Source organism: Gossypium hirsutum, chromosome A11 (assembly GCF_007990345.1).
Source record: "Gossypium hirsutum isolate 1008001.06 chromosome A11, Gossypium_hirsutum_v2.1, whole genome shotgun sequence".
NCBI lineage: Eukaryota > Viridiplantae > Streptophyta > Magnoliopsida > Malvales > Malvaceae > Gossypium > Gossypium hirsutum.
In genome coordinates, this window is record NC_053434.1 from 89,725,856 (window position 1) to 89,741,668 (window position 15,813).

Below are 15,813 nucleotides of genomic sequence, written 5' to 3' on the forward strand. Positions count from 1 at the left end.
CTTCTGCCAGATCAGGAAATTTCATCACTTTAAGAATGTTAAAGGTTACCTGATCATCTTGAATTCGTATGGTGAGTTCACCTTTCTGCACATCAATTAACGTTCTTCCAATTGCTAAGAAAGGTCTCTCAAGGATGATCTTCATTTCCTTATCTGTTTCAAAATCTAAGACAATGAAATTAGCAGGAAAAATAAAATTATCGACTCTTACCAAAACATTCTCGATTTTTCCTTCGTGATATGATAAAGATCAATTCGTTAGTTAAAGCATTAAAGTTGTAGGTCTTACTTCACCTATCCCTAGAATCTTGAAAATAGACTTAGGCATCAAGTTGATACTCGCTCTTAAATCACACAAAGCTTTACCACAGTAAGATTTATCAATGTTATAGGGTATAGTAAAGCTTCCTGGGTCTTTCAATTTAGGTGGCAGTTTGTTCTGTAAAAACGCACTGCACTCCTTTGTCAAGGCAACAGTCTCATACTCACTTAGTCGTTTCTTCTTGGACATTATATCCTTCATAAACTTCACATAATTCAGCATTTGTTCTAAAGCCTCCACCAACAGAATATTGATGTGTAACTGCTTCAGAACATCCAAAAACTTCTTGAATTGCACATCCTGTGTTTGTGTTGCTGCAATCTTTACGGATATAGAGGTGATGGAATTTTCAGTTGAAAATGATAACTCTCTGGGTAAGTAAATCTGCATCCAAAGAAGATGTTAAAATATCTTAATTCATTAAGTTAGTATCTACCTTGTCAGTCTTTGCAGATTCTGACTCTTTTGGTGTAGGAATTTTAACAGTTGGTTGATTCTTCTCAACGGGCTTATCTTCAACATCAATCAATCGGGTTTCAAAATTTTACCACTTTGCAATGCCATTGTCTTGATATGTTCTTTACCCAAATTTCTTGGATTCTTAGTATCACTCGGTAAAGTTCCTTGCGGTCTATTACGAAGCTCCATAACTAACTGACCCATTTGGTTTTCCAAATTTTTCAATGTTGCTGCTTGGCTTTAGATCAAAGCATCATTCTTTGCCATGTACGCTTTCAACAAGTTCTCCAAACTGTTTGATGCCTTAGCTTGAGGTGGTTTTGGAGCTTGTTGTTTAAACCCTTGAGATTGGTTGGGTCTATGCTGCAATAGGTTGTTGTTCTATCCATTTCCTTGGTTGCTCTAAGAAAAGTTAGGATGATTATGCCATGAAGGATTGTAGAAGTTGGACTGGGGTGCTTTTCCACTCTTATTTTGATGTTGGTTCCCCATATAGTACACTGACTTGGGATTTGATGGACAATTCTTAAAAGAATGACCTTCCCTATAGTGCACACAAGAAACTACTTCAAGCAAACTTGGTGGCTGAGCTGCAAAATTATTAGCACTATTTGCGGTAAACTGTTTTAACATAGAGGAAATAGACGATACCTGAGCTGATAAAGAAGTACGGGTGTCAACTTCATGAACTCCGGCTACACGTCTTCCTGAAGCTGTTCGATTTGTTGGCCATTGATAGTTAGTACTCATGATCCTCTAAATGATCTCATAAGCCTCATTATAAGACTTAGACAAAATTACATCATTCGCAGAAGCATCTATCATCAATCTTGTTTGTGCATTGAGACCATTATAGAATGTCTCCAACTGGATACAATGAGGAATCCCATGATGATGACACTTACGAAGTAACTCCTTGAATCGCTCCCAAGCCTCATAAAAAGACTCGTCATCCAATTGTTGGAACGTTGTGATCTCGTTCCTCAACTTATCATTTTTGCTAGGTGGCAAATACTTAACCAAAAATCTCTCTGCTAATTCTTGCCATGTAGATATGGAACTTGGTGACAATGAATTGAACCATGCTTGTGCTCGATCTTGCAATGAGTATGGAAATAACTTTAACCTCAGTGCGTCTTCAGTCACACTAGCTATCTTGAATGAATCACTCACCTTCATAAACAATCGAAGGTGGAGGTGTGGATCTTCCGTGAGCATACCACTGAATCGGCCCACGTTTGAAGCGTTTGAAACATCACTAGTTTCAATTCAAATTGGGTTGCCTCAATATTTGGCCTTCTAATTCCTGGATTTAATATAATGAAAAGTGGCATAGCATATTATCTCATGCATCAATCCCTATTATTGGCAATGAGGATGGGTTTCATACACGATCAACTTCGTTACCTTGGTCTTGATTCTGATTTCCAAGGTCTATCTCGACTTGTCTTTAAGCTGCTCGTTCACGTCTTCTTTGTCTGAAAGTTGGATCAATTTCAGGGTCTACAAGGAGTAAATCGATAATTCGACTATGCTCATAAACATCTGAAAAGAAAATCACAAAATTAAAAAGAATAAGTTAGTAATGTTAGAAATAAACCAAATTGGAAGTAAATAATTTCACAAAAAAAAAAAGACTATGGAAACAATTAACAATACCCGACAAAGGGGCCAAAACTTGTAACGATTAGGTTTGTGCAAGTGTACACAGTCGTTATCAAGTAATAAGTAAGTATCAAGTTATCGTTTCCACAGGGATTGTATTTATCTTAAATCACTTAATTGTAAAATTATACTAACAACTTGGTAAATAAAAACACAATATGGTTGAGAAGTGATGATAAAAATTAAACTATTTCAAACCTAACACAACTTGATCTAACAGGGATGTGTTAGGTTTGAAATAGTTTAATCATACAAATCTAAAAAACTATGTAGATAACAGAGCTTGGTTAGAGTTGTTATGCAACTTGCAATTTAATCAGGTTAGGATCTAAATTGAGCATGCACATTTCAATTCTTTTTCCACTAGCCATTTTCTGGTTAGGATCACTCAGCTAATTCAGGTGCATTTCAATCACGTATGAACGAAATACAAACTTGATTTTAATTGAAAACATGATCGATTGAGGCACAAACATTATAAGCATGAATCAAATAAATATTATTTAATCAAAGCAATCATCTTAGTTTAAATAAAATTAAGCTAAAATTGTTGTAAACAAGAACAAAGAACACATAGCAAACATTTTTAGATTAAATTAAAGAAAAGAAAGATTAAACCCAAATCAAAGTGGCTGTCACCCAAGACTTTGATTGATGAGGCTCCTTCACTTTGCTCCTTTGCTGGTGGCTCTCCAAGGTGGCCGACCAAGGGCTCTTTAAGAGGATTTAATTGCTAAAATCTCTATGAAGAGATGATTCTAGGTGTGGGAAATGGAAAGTACTAAAGAGAATTAAGAGAGAAGAGAGAATGATGATGGTTGAGGGATGATGAATAAGGGAATGAAGGGGTCTTATTTATAGGTGAACAGATGTGGGTAGTTTGCTAAAAATAGCTAGGTTTAGTCTCTTCAAACTTCTTCCATGAGTGACCGACCACAATTATTGGAATTTGAGCTGATTTTTACTTGATTTTTATGTAATTTAATTGTCATAATAACTCAGGACTAAGAGTCAGTCAAATGTAAATCTTTGGACAAATCTCTAATTTCTTTAACAATGCAAGGACCTTGTTTAATTAAACCAAAAGGTGGTTTAAGGGGACCGCAATGTGTAGCCGAATTTGGGTTGACTTGGTCTTCAATTTGGGCTCTGTTTGTTTGCTAGTAAAATATTTTTCAGAAAATAATTTTTGGAAAATATTTACTTTTCTGGTGTTTGGATGAATCCTGTAAAATATTTTCTGTTGTTTGGCAGATTTCCTGAAAATATTTCATAAAAGCTATTTTAAATTAAACAAATATATATTTAAGAATTTATTATATTTTCATTTTTTAATTGAGTTTATTATATATATATTAATAAATTTATATTTAATATCAAGCATATACAAGTTGCCAAGTTCTTATATTTACTCTAAAAAAGTTAGACAAAAAAATTTTACATCATTATATAGGAACCATTGCCATGTTTTTAGATTTAACTTGGACAAAACAAAAATTCAAGCCTTAAAACAAAAATAATTGCTTAGTTTAAACCCGAATGTAAGAACAATTGCCTAACTTAGTGGACCAATAATAAATTCAAGCCCCAATGTAGTAACAGTTACCAAATTCAAGTCTCCAAAAAATGATACACCATCAAATTTATTAGAAAACTTGTGAAATCAAGCCAGCAATTTCTTTTACTAAGGCATCCTAGTTGCATTTGAGAAACAAAAACCCTAGCCAATAAAGTTCAAACTTTGCAAACCAACTCATCGAAGTAAACAAAATGTGATAGTAAATTAAAGAAAATTCAACTTCAACCAGTCAGATGTGGCCTAGGCTTCTCAAATGAAAAGCAATATCCAATCAGCAAACTGAAAGATGTTCACCACCAAAAATTTTGGAACTGTAAACCACACCAACTCTCTTTTCATTGCAATGAGAGAACTTACATAAACAAGTTAGGCTTTGATGCCTTGTAAGTGGTCTTCAGCTTCCTAGAAGGCGGCTTTACCTTCTTGAACACCAATGGGTACTTGATTTTGGAGTTGTGGAAATTCTTGTGTGCTATCTCTCTTGCATAGCTTAGCTGGGATAGTTGCAATCTTGATAATCAGGATACATGGGAACCGGACTCTGTGGCGAGAAGCCATCTCAGTGTACATCTGTTCAAAAGCTCCATTTAGAGTAGTGTCGCGGTATTCCTTGTACATGTTATGATAACCATTATGGCTTAGGTAGCAGAGCCATATACCATAATTCTTGTTCTTGGTAGGGTTCTTCTCAAATATCTGCAGAGAAATTTAATTTAGATACCAGACATTAAAATGAATATCAAAGAATGCATCAGAAATTGTGTTGCCATGGGTGTGTAGATGATCAATATGCAATCACTAACTACATCATTTTTTTTCCTGGATAAGGATTCCACCACATAGCCAGTAAATGAATTCTGGTCAGCAAGAAAACAAAAGAGATAGGGATAAAAAAAGAAAACCTAAATCATCCAATTTTAATTCCAGGATTTGCTTTTCAAATTTAGTCTTACATATGAAACCCCAAAAAAGCTATGTGACCAAATAAATCATTTAATGCAATCACAATTAGCAAAGCAATTTCCTAAAATGAAGTCGGTAAGAAAGCCTTACAATTAGATATTTCTTATGTATCTATGTTCCCTGTTGCTCTCAAGAAAAATTTAAAAAGCTTAAGAACACAATCTCCAGTGAAATTGAAGTGTAATGAGCTAAACATTGGCAATCCCACACAAAGTAGCTTTAGACATTAATCAACATACGCTAGCTGTAAAAAAGAATGCAAATGATGCATTTCTTATTCAAATTTCCACACATTATCCCACAATAAATCACTTGATATAGAATGGATTATTAAAGGAATAACACTAAGAATTTACCTCATTGATGGCAAGGACTTGACCATTGCTCTTCTTAACCCAACATACGCGTCCAGTGCAAGGGGAAAAGGGAAAAGCTTTAAGCAGAAGACAAACAAATTTTAATAAAGCATAAAAAAGCTGAATGATGTAAAAACCATAAACAAACAGAGCATAAAAAAAAGCATAGAAAAGGAAGAAGAAGATTCTTCAACAGACAGATGAAATATAGAAAATAAAAAAGCATAAAAAACTTACCTTGATTGAGATACTAGATGAAGAAGGAGAATGAAGATAAAGAACGGAACAAGGAGAAAGAATATGGTGAGAGTGGAGGAAGATTTTTTAGAATATGGTGAGAGTGGAGGAAGATTTTTTGGAAAATGTCTTACTGAAATAAAATTTGTAAGACATTTTCCCTAAATTTACTGTGTTTTGGAAAATATTCTCCCTACGTAAAACATTTTCAAGCAAACAAATACCTTAAAATCAGGAAAACATTTTTCGAAAAATATTTTCCTAGCAAACAAACAGACCTTTGGATGATTTTGGCAATCCAACAGCGCTATCAGACCTGTCCAAAATAAATCAATAAGTTAAAAAACCAAAGAATAAAATTTATCCAATTTAAATAATTAATTACAACCAAATTATTAATGAAATATTTAAAAATAAATTATTAAATATAATTTTATATTTTATTATTTAATTTTTAATCATGCATAGCCCATTTTATGTCTTAAAAATATAATATGTTCAAATAAATCTAAAATAAGCCATTTTATGTATGAAACCTTTATAATAAAGAATAAAATCACATTTTAATAATTTCTATATCCTAATTTCATATTTTCACATATTTCATTAATTTATTAAACAGTTACTTAGTTTTAACAACGAATTTAAGTAAAAAGGTGACAAATTACATAGGAAAAATCCTATATATTTTTCAGTTCATAGTGGCTCCTCAAACAATGGACTTTCTCGGGTAAACCTGTTACCGCGGTTGGATTAGTATTCATTGCTTGATGATTGTGCTTGAGTAACTGCTTCGGATTTGGATGTGTTTCAAATTGAGTGCTGGAGTTTGGGTCATAAATGACTTGCAAAGAAAATAAAAATAAAAATAAAAATAAAAATTAAAAAAATTTAAAATCGTATCTATAGGTCCTAATGTTCATACTTATCTTATTAATTGTAAAAAAATTATTTTCAAAATTGATTGTCGAAACCTCCCCGGCAACGACACCAACAACTTGACCGCCTATAAACATGTTATTGTTTATTGTTAAATATCACACAAAAATATATAAGAATTAAAACGGTTGTGTCTACAAGTGCATGGGTCAAATGGTAATATAGTTCAATACAACATAATACTTTGAAAGTATTCCGAGGATTGTACCCGAGGATAGAATTAATTATAAAAATGTTTTTTTACAATAATAAGTCTAAATAGTACTAATTAATTCCTATATTATGATGAACCATAAAATAAATTGATGAGATAAAAATAAATATTGAAAAATAAATAAGAAAAATTAAAAAGATGACTTAAAATCAATAAACCAATTAGAAAGATTAACTTGCTTCTAGGTTTGTCACTAACTTCAAATTAGTGTTTTAAGGAGGATTAGCTACTGATTAACCAATTATTACCTCCCAACTTCTAATTAACTAATCGATTGGTTAATACTCGCTTAACTCTCGACCTTACTTTCTCAATTAGGATAAACTATGATTTACTTGGTTCGAATTAATTTCTTGACCTCGTGTAGCCTATGATAACTTTCTAGGTTTTTCAATCCTAGCGGTTTAAGCACACATAACTCATACTAAATAATCCCTTTAGGGAACCCTAAATCTTCTGTTAATCATATCCCCATCCACTTATTAATCTCTCTAAGGAATTTAGCCACTCATGTTATTCATAATCTCAGTCTCGATCAAATAAATCATGTGAAGAACACGACCAATTCGAGAAAGAAAAGAGATTTGAATAATCATAGATTTAATGTCGAATAGGGAACGAGGTAGCAAATCAATTGATTGGAATAAAGAAATAAATCAAATACAAGAACAAGTAAACTGCAATAATTTAATTAAACAGATTAATTCCTAAATCAAAACTAAATTCACGAGGAAAAACAAAAGAGTTATGAAAAGTCAAAAGGAAAAAATAAAGCTGTCAACAAATAGCTTGGAGTTTTCAGTTTGTATTTCTACAATTTTAATTAATTAAATTCTTGCAGAATTTCATTATACAACATGGAAAGATATGGAGGTAAGTTGGGACTGATTAGATGATTTGTATTAGCATGAAAATTTTGATTTTCGAAATGAGGGACTAAATTGAAAATAGTATAAACTCACGAAAATGTGAAATTGAATTTGAATTGGACTGACTCATGCTATCATATGAATGAAACGATTACTTTATTGATGAATTGAATATGATAAATTTTGAATTGACTATAATTGGAAGTTGAATGGTTATTACTCTATTAACTGTTCGGGCAGAGCCATATATAATTGACATGCCATAGGATAGATTGAGTATGGGTTACTTCGACTTTGAATCGATGAGTGTTGGGCGTATTTTTACTTTGGTTATACTGATGAGTGCTGGTTGCAATTTATTTACTTTGGAATTCTCTAATGAGGCACTGGGTGCCAAATTGGTGTGTTGGTTGGATTCGCGTATTTTTTCGATTCCGAGTTAGGTTAATAGGGACTTAAAATGTAAAATCTAGAAATGGTAATTGAAATGGCTATTATTTAGAGATACTACGTGAATCGGATTGTAAATTGGAAGATTGACATGATTATAGACGAATCGAACAATTTATTCCAGAATAAGATATGTCAATATGTATGCTCCTAACTTAATCATTGATTCATGTTAAATTGAACTCTATAGCATAATTAATACATTTTAGCTATACGTGTTGCATATGTTAAGGTGACATTGTTATGGAATTGCATATGTTAGCTTACGTTACAATTGTGGCAGCCCTAAAGTGACCCTAGTCGGAAAGCGGTTTCGGGACCGCTAAACCGAGTCACCAAATTATTTGAATATGATAATTATTGTCTAAAATATGTGAATATGAATGTATGAAAGTTCTAAGCTTCGATTCAGTTAATTGCATGTGAATTTAGTCAATAGGACTTATGTGTGACACTTTTGAAATGTGATAGGTTAATCTATAAGGATCTATTAGTGCATGTAATCAAAGGGGTGGACTTGCATGTCAATTTCCCCATTTAATTAGTAGTGGCTGGCCATGACAATAAGGGTGGACAAAATGTGATGGGTAAAACATGTCATAAACATGTTGTGTTAATGCTTTATGTTAGAAATGATAAAATAAGGAGCATGGTAATAAAATAATGAAAAGGAAAATGATGAAGAAAAAAAAAGAAAAAGTTCTCATGTTGTTGAACTTGGCCGAATAGAAGAAAGAAAAAGAAGGGAAAGAGCTTGGAGAAAATCGGCTATGGTGGTTCACTAGACTAAGGTATGTTGATGTTATTCCATGAGATTCATGCATAGTTTTAGTTGTTAGCTTGAGTTCTACCAAGCCCATGGTCTAAATCTTTGCTATGAGATGGAGATGATATTCGGCCATGGGTGTTGTCTTCTTGGTTGGTGTTTGATGTTGTGGTGATGAGGCATGAAGATGAGCTAAGTTTCGGCTAAAGTGGACTTGTGTTGATGTCATTTGCATGCTAAGTGTGAAGCTTTGTAGTGATACATGTAATGGTGATTGATGACTCTTGGATTTTCTTTTTAGCATTTTGAGTTAGACATTAAGTTCTTTGTTTAACCCATGACCAAAATTGAAATGGTATGGTGTCTTGATGCATTCGGCCATGGTAGGAAGTAGATGAAAATTGGTAGTAAGGTGAAGTGCAAATGTTAGTATTTGATTACTAGTGTATATATGTGTATTAGCCGAGTTTTGAACTCGAAACAAAATGGTATGTAGTCAATACAAGTAACCATATTTGTAGGAAGTATTAAGCATATAATCGGCCTCAACATGGACATGCATATTCGGCCACATGAGGTAGATGTGTTGCATGTATTCGGTTAGAGGCAAGCATATTGATGCTTTTATCTTGGCTTAGATAATCGGCTAAAAGAGAGTGTGGGCTAAAATGTTGAGTTGATTCATGATTTCGTATATATGTGACTCTAATGTGTAATGTATATATGGGTTAAGTACCTTGAGTTTCTCTTTTCGATGTTCAAATGATTAAATCAATTTATTTGTTAAATCAAGCTCAAGAGCAAAGGGGAACTAAATCCGATAAAGGGAAGGAAAAAGTGATCGAATAGCTGTCGAAATCGTTCGACAACATCCGAGGTAAGTTTTCGAGTAATGAAACTTAGTTTACGATTTGATTAAGTCATGACGTATAATCATAACAAATATACGGTGATATACTGACTCTACTTGAATTATATGCTGAGTTAATTAGTCTATACGTATGATGGGTAGCCGTATGTGCATAGAGATCATGTCATAAAGCAAACCAAATCATGCTGTTTGTATGTGGCTATTAAGCCGAAAATGGGAATGCTTAATAATTGACTTGTGTTTGAATTCTAGTTATGAAAATGAAATAAAGATGTATCATGATTTACTGATATGTGCATGAATATTCGGATGATAATTCCGGGCTAAGTCCCGAACGCATTTGTGCTAGTGACTAATTCCGGGCTAAGTTCCGAAGGCATTTGTGCGAGTTACTATATCCGGGCTAAGTCCCGAAGACATTTGTGCGAACTACTATATCCGGGCTAAGTCCCGAAGGCATTTGAGCGAGTGGCTATATCCGGTTAAAGCCCGAAGGTACTTGGTTTGGGAATGAGCGATCTTGCTGTAATAATTTCAATTAATATGCTCGTAAAATCCCAACGATGAGGTATGTTTCTGTGACAGCCCAAAGTTGACCCTAGTCGGGAAGTGGTTTCGGGACCGCTAAACCGAGTCACCGAAATGTTTGAATGTGATACTTATTGTGTAGAATATGTAATTATGAATGTGTGAAAATTTCAAGCTTCAATTTGGTTGATTTCATGTGAATTTAGTCAATAGGACTTATGTGAGAAAATTCTAAAATGTGATAGGTCAATGTGTGAGGACCTATTAGTGCATGTGGACAAAGGGGGGGACTTGCATGTCAAATTCCCCCCTAATGAGTAGTGGCCGGCCATGACAAGGAAGGATGGGCAAAACATGTCATGAAACATGTTTTGTTAGTGGAAGAATAAAATAAGGAGTATAGGTAATAAAGAAATGGAAAACAAAAGAAAAAAAATGTGTGTGTAGTGTTTGTCCCCCCATTGCCGTGAGCTAAAGAAGAGAAAGGGGGGGGGAATTTTGTTCATCCTTTTCTCATCTTCATGCTTGCCAAAAACTAGAAAGAAAAACAAAGAAAAATTTTCTCATCCTTTGGTTCATCCTTGGCCAAAAATTTTAAGGAGGAAAGAAGAAGAAAGGTGAAGAGATTCGGCCATGCATGTAGCTAGGCTAAGGTATGTTTGATGATGTTCCATGAGAGGCATGCATGTTTTAGTTGTTAGCTTGAGTTCTACCTAACCCATGGTCTAAATCTTGCTATGTGATGGAAATGGCACTTGACCATGGATGAATCATTCTTGGTTGATGTTTGATGTTGTGGTGATGAGGCATGAGGATGAGTTAAGATTCGGCCTAGGTGGAGGTTGTGTTAATGCCATTGCATGCAAAATATGAAGCTTGTTAATGATGCATGTGATGATGGCTTGATGATTCCTGAACCTCCTTTTTAGCATTTTTTTTGTGTGAGCACATATGTGCATTGGTTGCTAAATGGAGAAGAATCGGCTAGCAAGATGTGTGCTAAGGCCGAATGTAACTTTGCATGTTAATGAGCAATGCATGTGTTAAATTGATGAAAAGGGGGAGGATGCTTTACTAGTGTGTATATGTGTGTATTAAGTGTTGAAATCGACCCCAAAAATGGACATGCATATTCGGCAAAGGGCAAAGAAATTAGCTAATATGTTGTGTTGATGCATGATTTTTGCATGTATGAGACTTTAATGTCTAATGTATAAATATGGGCTAAGTGCCTTGTGTTCATCTTTTGATGCCTAAATGATGAAATCAATTTATTTGTTTGATTAAGCTCAAGAGCAAAGGGGAAATAAAACCGATAAAGGGAAGGAAAAAGTGGTTGAATAGCTAGCGGAATCGTTCGACAACACCCGAGGTAAGTTCTTGAGTAAGAGAGCTTAAATTTCGATGTGATTAAATCATGCTCTATGTGTGGCTATTAAGCCGAATGTGCAAGGACAATATGTGCCTTGTGTTTGAGTTTCGTAAACGAAAATGAAATATGAATGTACCATGAATTATTGTTAGATGTGCATAATTAATTGAATGCTGTCCGGGCTAAGTCCCGAAGGCTTTGTGCTAAGCGAATATATCCGGACTAAGATCCGAAGGCCTTTGTGCGAGATACTAAATCCGGGTTAAGTCCCGAAGGCATTCGTGCGAGTTATTAAAGCCGGGTTAAGTCCCGAAGGCATTCGTGCGAGTTGATAAATCCGGGTTACGTCCCGAAGGCATTGTGTGAGTTACTAAAACCGGGCTATGTCCCGAAGGCATTTGAACGAGGAGCTATATCCGGTTAAATCCCGAAGGTACGTGATTTGGTAATGAATGAGCTTGCTGTAAAATTCCAGCGAATACTCGAAAAACATCCCAATATGGGGATATGTTACGTATGTGTTGAATTCAATCGAGCCCTTACGAATAAATGTTCGCTCAGTTGATAAACGAGCTATCGGCCTTCGGCTAAGTTAGTCTATTGTGTATGTGCATAAGGGTTGTTAATGTTGTGAAGCAAGTTTAATATCGATAAATTGCGTATTATGAAATATTCCGTTTAGCTAAATGTGTGATATTCTTTGTTTATGCTGGAATTCCTTGCTCAAACTTACTAAGCATAAATTGCTTACTCGTTACATTGCTCCTCTGTTTTATAGATTTTTGGTTCTCCAGCTATCGGACTCGGGATCTTGAAGTCGAAGTGGCCCACACTATCAAAGGCTCTTTTGGGTACTATTTTGGTTGAATTTTGTTATGGCATGTATAGGACTACCCATTGTTGTCTTTCGAGTACTTTATGAAATGTATAAGTGTACAGCCATGCGAAAATGGCTTGTAGAAGTGGAGTATGGCATTAGACCATTCGTATTTATGAATGTATAGATGGTTTCATGATGTAACTATGTTGGAATGGAAGTGTTGAGCAAATGATCAGCCACTAGAATGGCTAAGTATGATCATATGTGGGCTTATGTATGACAAGGCCCTAGTTGGTCCATGAAACCCCAAATTAGGTAAGGTTCACTTTGAAAACAGAAGCTGATAGCAGCAGTGGTGTGGATTGGAAAAATCACAAGAATTAGTAGGAGTGGAATTAAATAGTGAATAAATTATGTAATCGAACCTTGATGAATCTACTTTCATATGGAAGTAACGAAACAATTATAGGAACAGTACAGAAAGAGATATTCGGGTTCTTGTGGAACAGGGCCAGAACAGTTTCTGGATTCACTATTCCGCCTTTGGAAATTCACTATAAATTGACCAGAGATAATTAGGGGTCATACCATATATGTATGGATTCCTCTCTGAGTCTAGTTTCCATAGAAACAAACGGCATCAGTATTGAAGCTCTGTGCAGAGAGATATCCCAGTCGTAATGGGAAAAGGTCAGTGTAGTCGACCCCTGTAACATGGGAGACTTTGACTAATAAACTGTACTAATTGGCCCGACCAAAAATTCTAGAAAAAAATCCATAGGTGGGGACATGAGTCTAGTTTCAGGGAAAAATCACAAAACTGATTTTTGAGTTGTGAAACTCAAGATATGATTTTTGAAGCGACTAGTACTCAGACTGGGCAGTGTCTGGAAAAATTTTTTCAAAGTTTGTTAACATCTCGTGTCCGACTCCGGTGTCGGTCTCGGGTTCGGGGTGTTACATTTTATTGGTATCAGAGCTACGGTTTAGTCGATTCTAGGACTACCGTAATGTTTTGGGTCTAGCTATACATGCCATTTTATGTGATTACTTGATAGTGTGGTGATTTCTGACAATCGTAAATGTGTTTATTTATAGTAATGGATCCCGATCGTGACCGAGAAGTAGCTGATGATCTTGAGAGTGTAGCGCCTGCTCCCGCAGAAGGGACAGTGCCGGCGGACTCTCAACCTAATGCTAGTAATCAGAATGATGAAGCTAGACAAGCATTCTATAGCGTGATGAATGATTGGTTTAACCAATACATTCGAACTAATATGGCTGTTCCACAACCTCCATTCCCGACAAATACTACCCCCGCACCTACAATACCACCGGTAACGGACCAAATAAGGTCAAATAAGCCCCCAGTTGACAGAATCCGAAAACATGGGGCTACTGAATTTAAGGCTATGGATAGCGATGATGCCGAGCAAGCTGAATTTTGGCTGGACAACACTATCCGGGTACTCGATGAGCTATCTTGTACACCCGATGAATGCCTAAAGTGTGCTATCTCCTTGCTACGTGATTCTGCCTACTATTGGTGGAGTACTCTGACTTCTATTGTGCCCCGAGAGCAAGTAACTTGGGAGTTTTTCCAAACTGAGTTTCGGAAAAAGTATATCAGTCAGAGATTTGTTGATCAAAAACGGAAGGAATTTCTTGAGCTTAAGCAAGGCTCCATGTCGGTTACTGATTACGAGCGAAAATTTGTTAGACTTAGCAAATACGCTCGGGAATGTGTTTCGTCCGAAGCTATTATGTGTAAACGCTTCGAGGATGGGCTGAATGAAGATATAAAATGTTCGTTGGCATTCTTGAAATACAAGAGTTCGTGGTACTTGTTGAACGAGCTTGTAAAGCCGAAGAGCTTAGAAAAGAAAAGCAAAGAGTTGATGAGGGAACTGGAGAGTTTCGTAAAAGATCCTCGGGGAGGTCTCTTCAACAGACATCGAAGAGATTTCGAGATGATGCGGGCCAGTTTAGAGGCACTTCGGGCCTTTTTGGACGAGATCGTGATCGACCCCCTGTGGGTACACGAGGCACTTCGGTCGCCAGTGTTGGGAATGAACGTCGAGACAGGACGAAATGCCGATATTGCGGTAAATGGCATTCGGGGAGTTGTAGATTTCTGACCGCTCCTGTTACAAATGCGGATCAGTGGACCACTTCATTAAGGATTGCCCGAGGTTGTGGGACAGAATGCAAATCAGAGTGGGAGACCGGGTGCTACCACTGCTCGAGGTAGACCATCTGGAAATATGGGCAATGCTGGTGGTGGTCAGAGAGGATCTAAAGATGATATAACCAGATCCGAAGCCCGTGCGCCTGCTAGAGCTTATGCTATACGTTCCCGCGAGGATGCTTCTTCGCTTGATGTTATTACCGGTACATTCACCCTCTTTGATACTAATGTAATTGCTTTGATTGACCCCGGTTCTACTCATTCTTACATATGTGAAACCTTAGCATCCAGTAAGACTTTACCTATTGAGTCTACTGAGTTCGTAATTCGGGTGTCAAATCCCTTGGGTCGTTACGTGCTTGTCGACAAAGTGTGTAAGAAATGTCCCCTGGAAATTCGAGGTTCCTGTTTCCCGGCGAACTTGATGCTCTTGCCGTTTGATGAATTTGATGTTATCCTTGGTTGGATTGGTTGACCGCGCATGATACGATTGTGAATTGCAAGAGCAAGACTATTGATTTGAGATGCGCAAATAACGAAGTAGTCCGAATTGAGTCTGCGGACTTAGAGGGGATGCCAGCTGTAATATCAGCAATGTTGGCACAGAAATATGTAAGAAAAGGGTGCGAAGCATACCTTGCGTATGTACTTGGTGACAAAGAATTAGAAAAGAAACCCGAATCTGTGCCGGTGGTTTGTGAATACCCGGATGTTTTTCCGGAAGAATTACCGGGTTTACCACCTGTTCGGGAGGTAGAGTTTGGTATTGAGCTTGTACCTGGGACTACGCCGATTTCGATAGCTCCGTATCGTATGGCACCAACCGAGTTAAAGGAGTTGAAAGCTCAGTTGCAAGAACTGACGGATAGAGGTTTCGCTCGACCAAGTTTCTCACCTTAGGGTGCACCAGTATTGTTCGTGAAAAAGAAGGACGGAACCATGAGGTTGTGCATTGACTATCGTCAGCTGAATAAAGTGACGATAAAGAACAAATATCCGTTGCCGCACATCGATGATTTGTTCGACCAACTGAAGGGAGCCTCAGTGTTCTCAAAAATAGATTTGAGATCGGGCTATTATCAGTTGCGAATCCGAGATTCAGATATTCCCAAAACTGCCTTCAGAACGAGATATGGTCACTACGAATTCTTAGTGATGCCGTTTGGGCTCACTAATGCCCCTGCAGTATTTATGGATTTGATGAATCGGATCTTC

At 36.3% G+C, this 15,813-nt stretch overlaps 1 non-coding gene and 1 pseudogene across 1 annotated transcript; one reads left to right on the forward strand and one right to left on the reverse strand.

Moving 5' to 3' along the window:
* The first annotated feature begins 1,664 nt into the window (after window positions 1–1,664).
* LOC121210474 (small nucleolar RNA R71) lies at window positions 1,665–1,771 on the forward strand. The gene has a single exon (XR_005905590.1). It is a non-coding gene; the product is annotated as a small nucleolar RNA R71 (small nucleolar RNA).
* Window positions 1,772–4,341: 2,570 nt separating this feature from the next.
* LOC107956315 (60S ribosomal protein L18a-2-like) overlaps window positions 4,342–15,813 on the reverse strand; it is a 21,551-nt pseudogene continuing 10,079 nt past the window's right edge.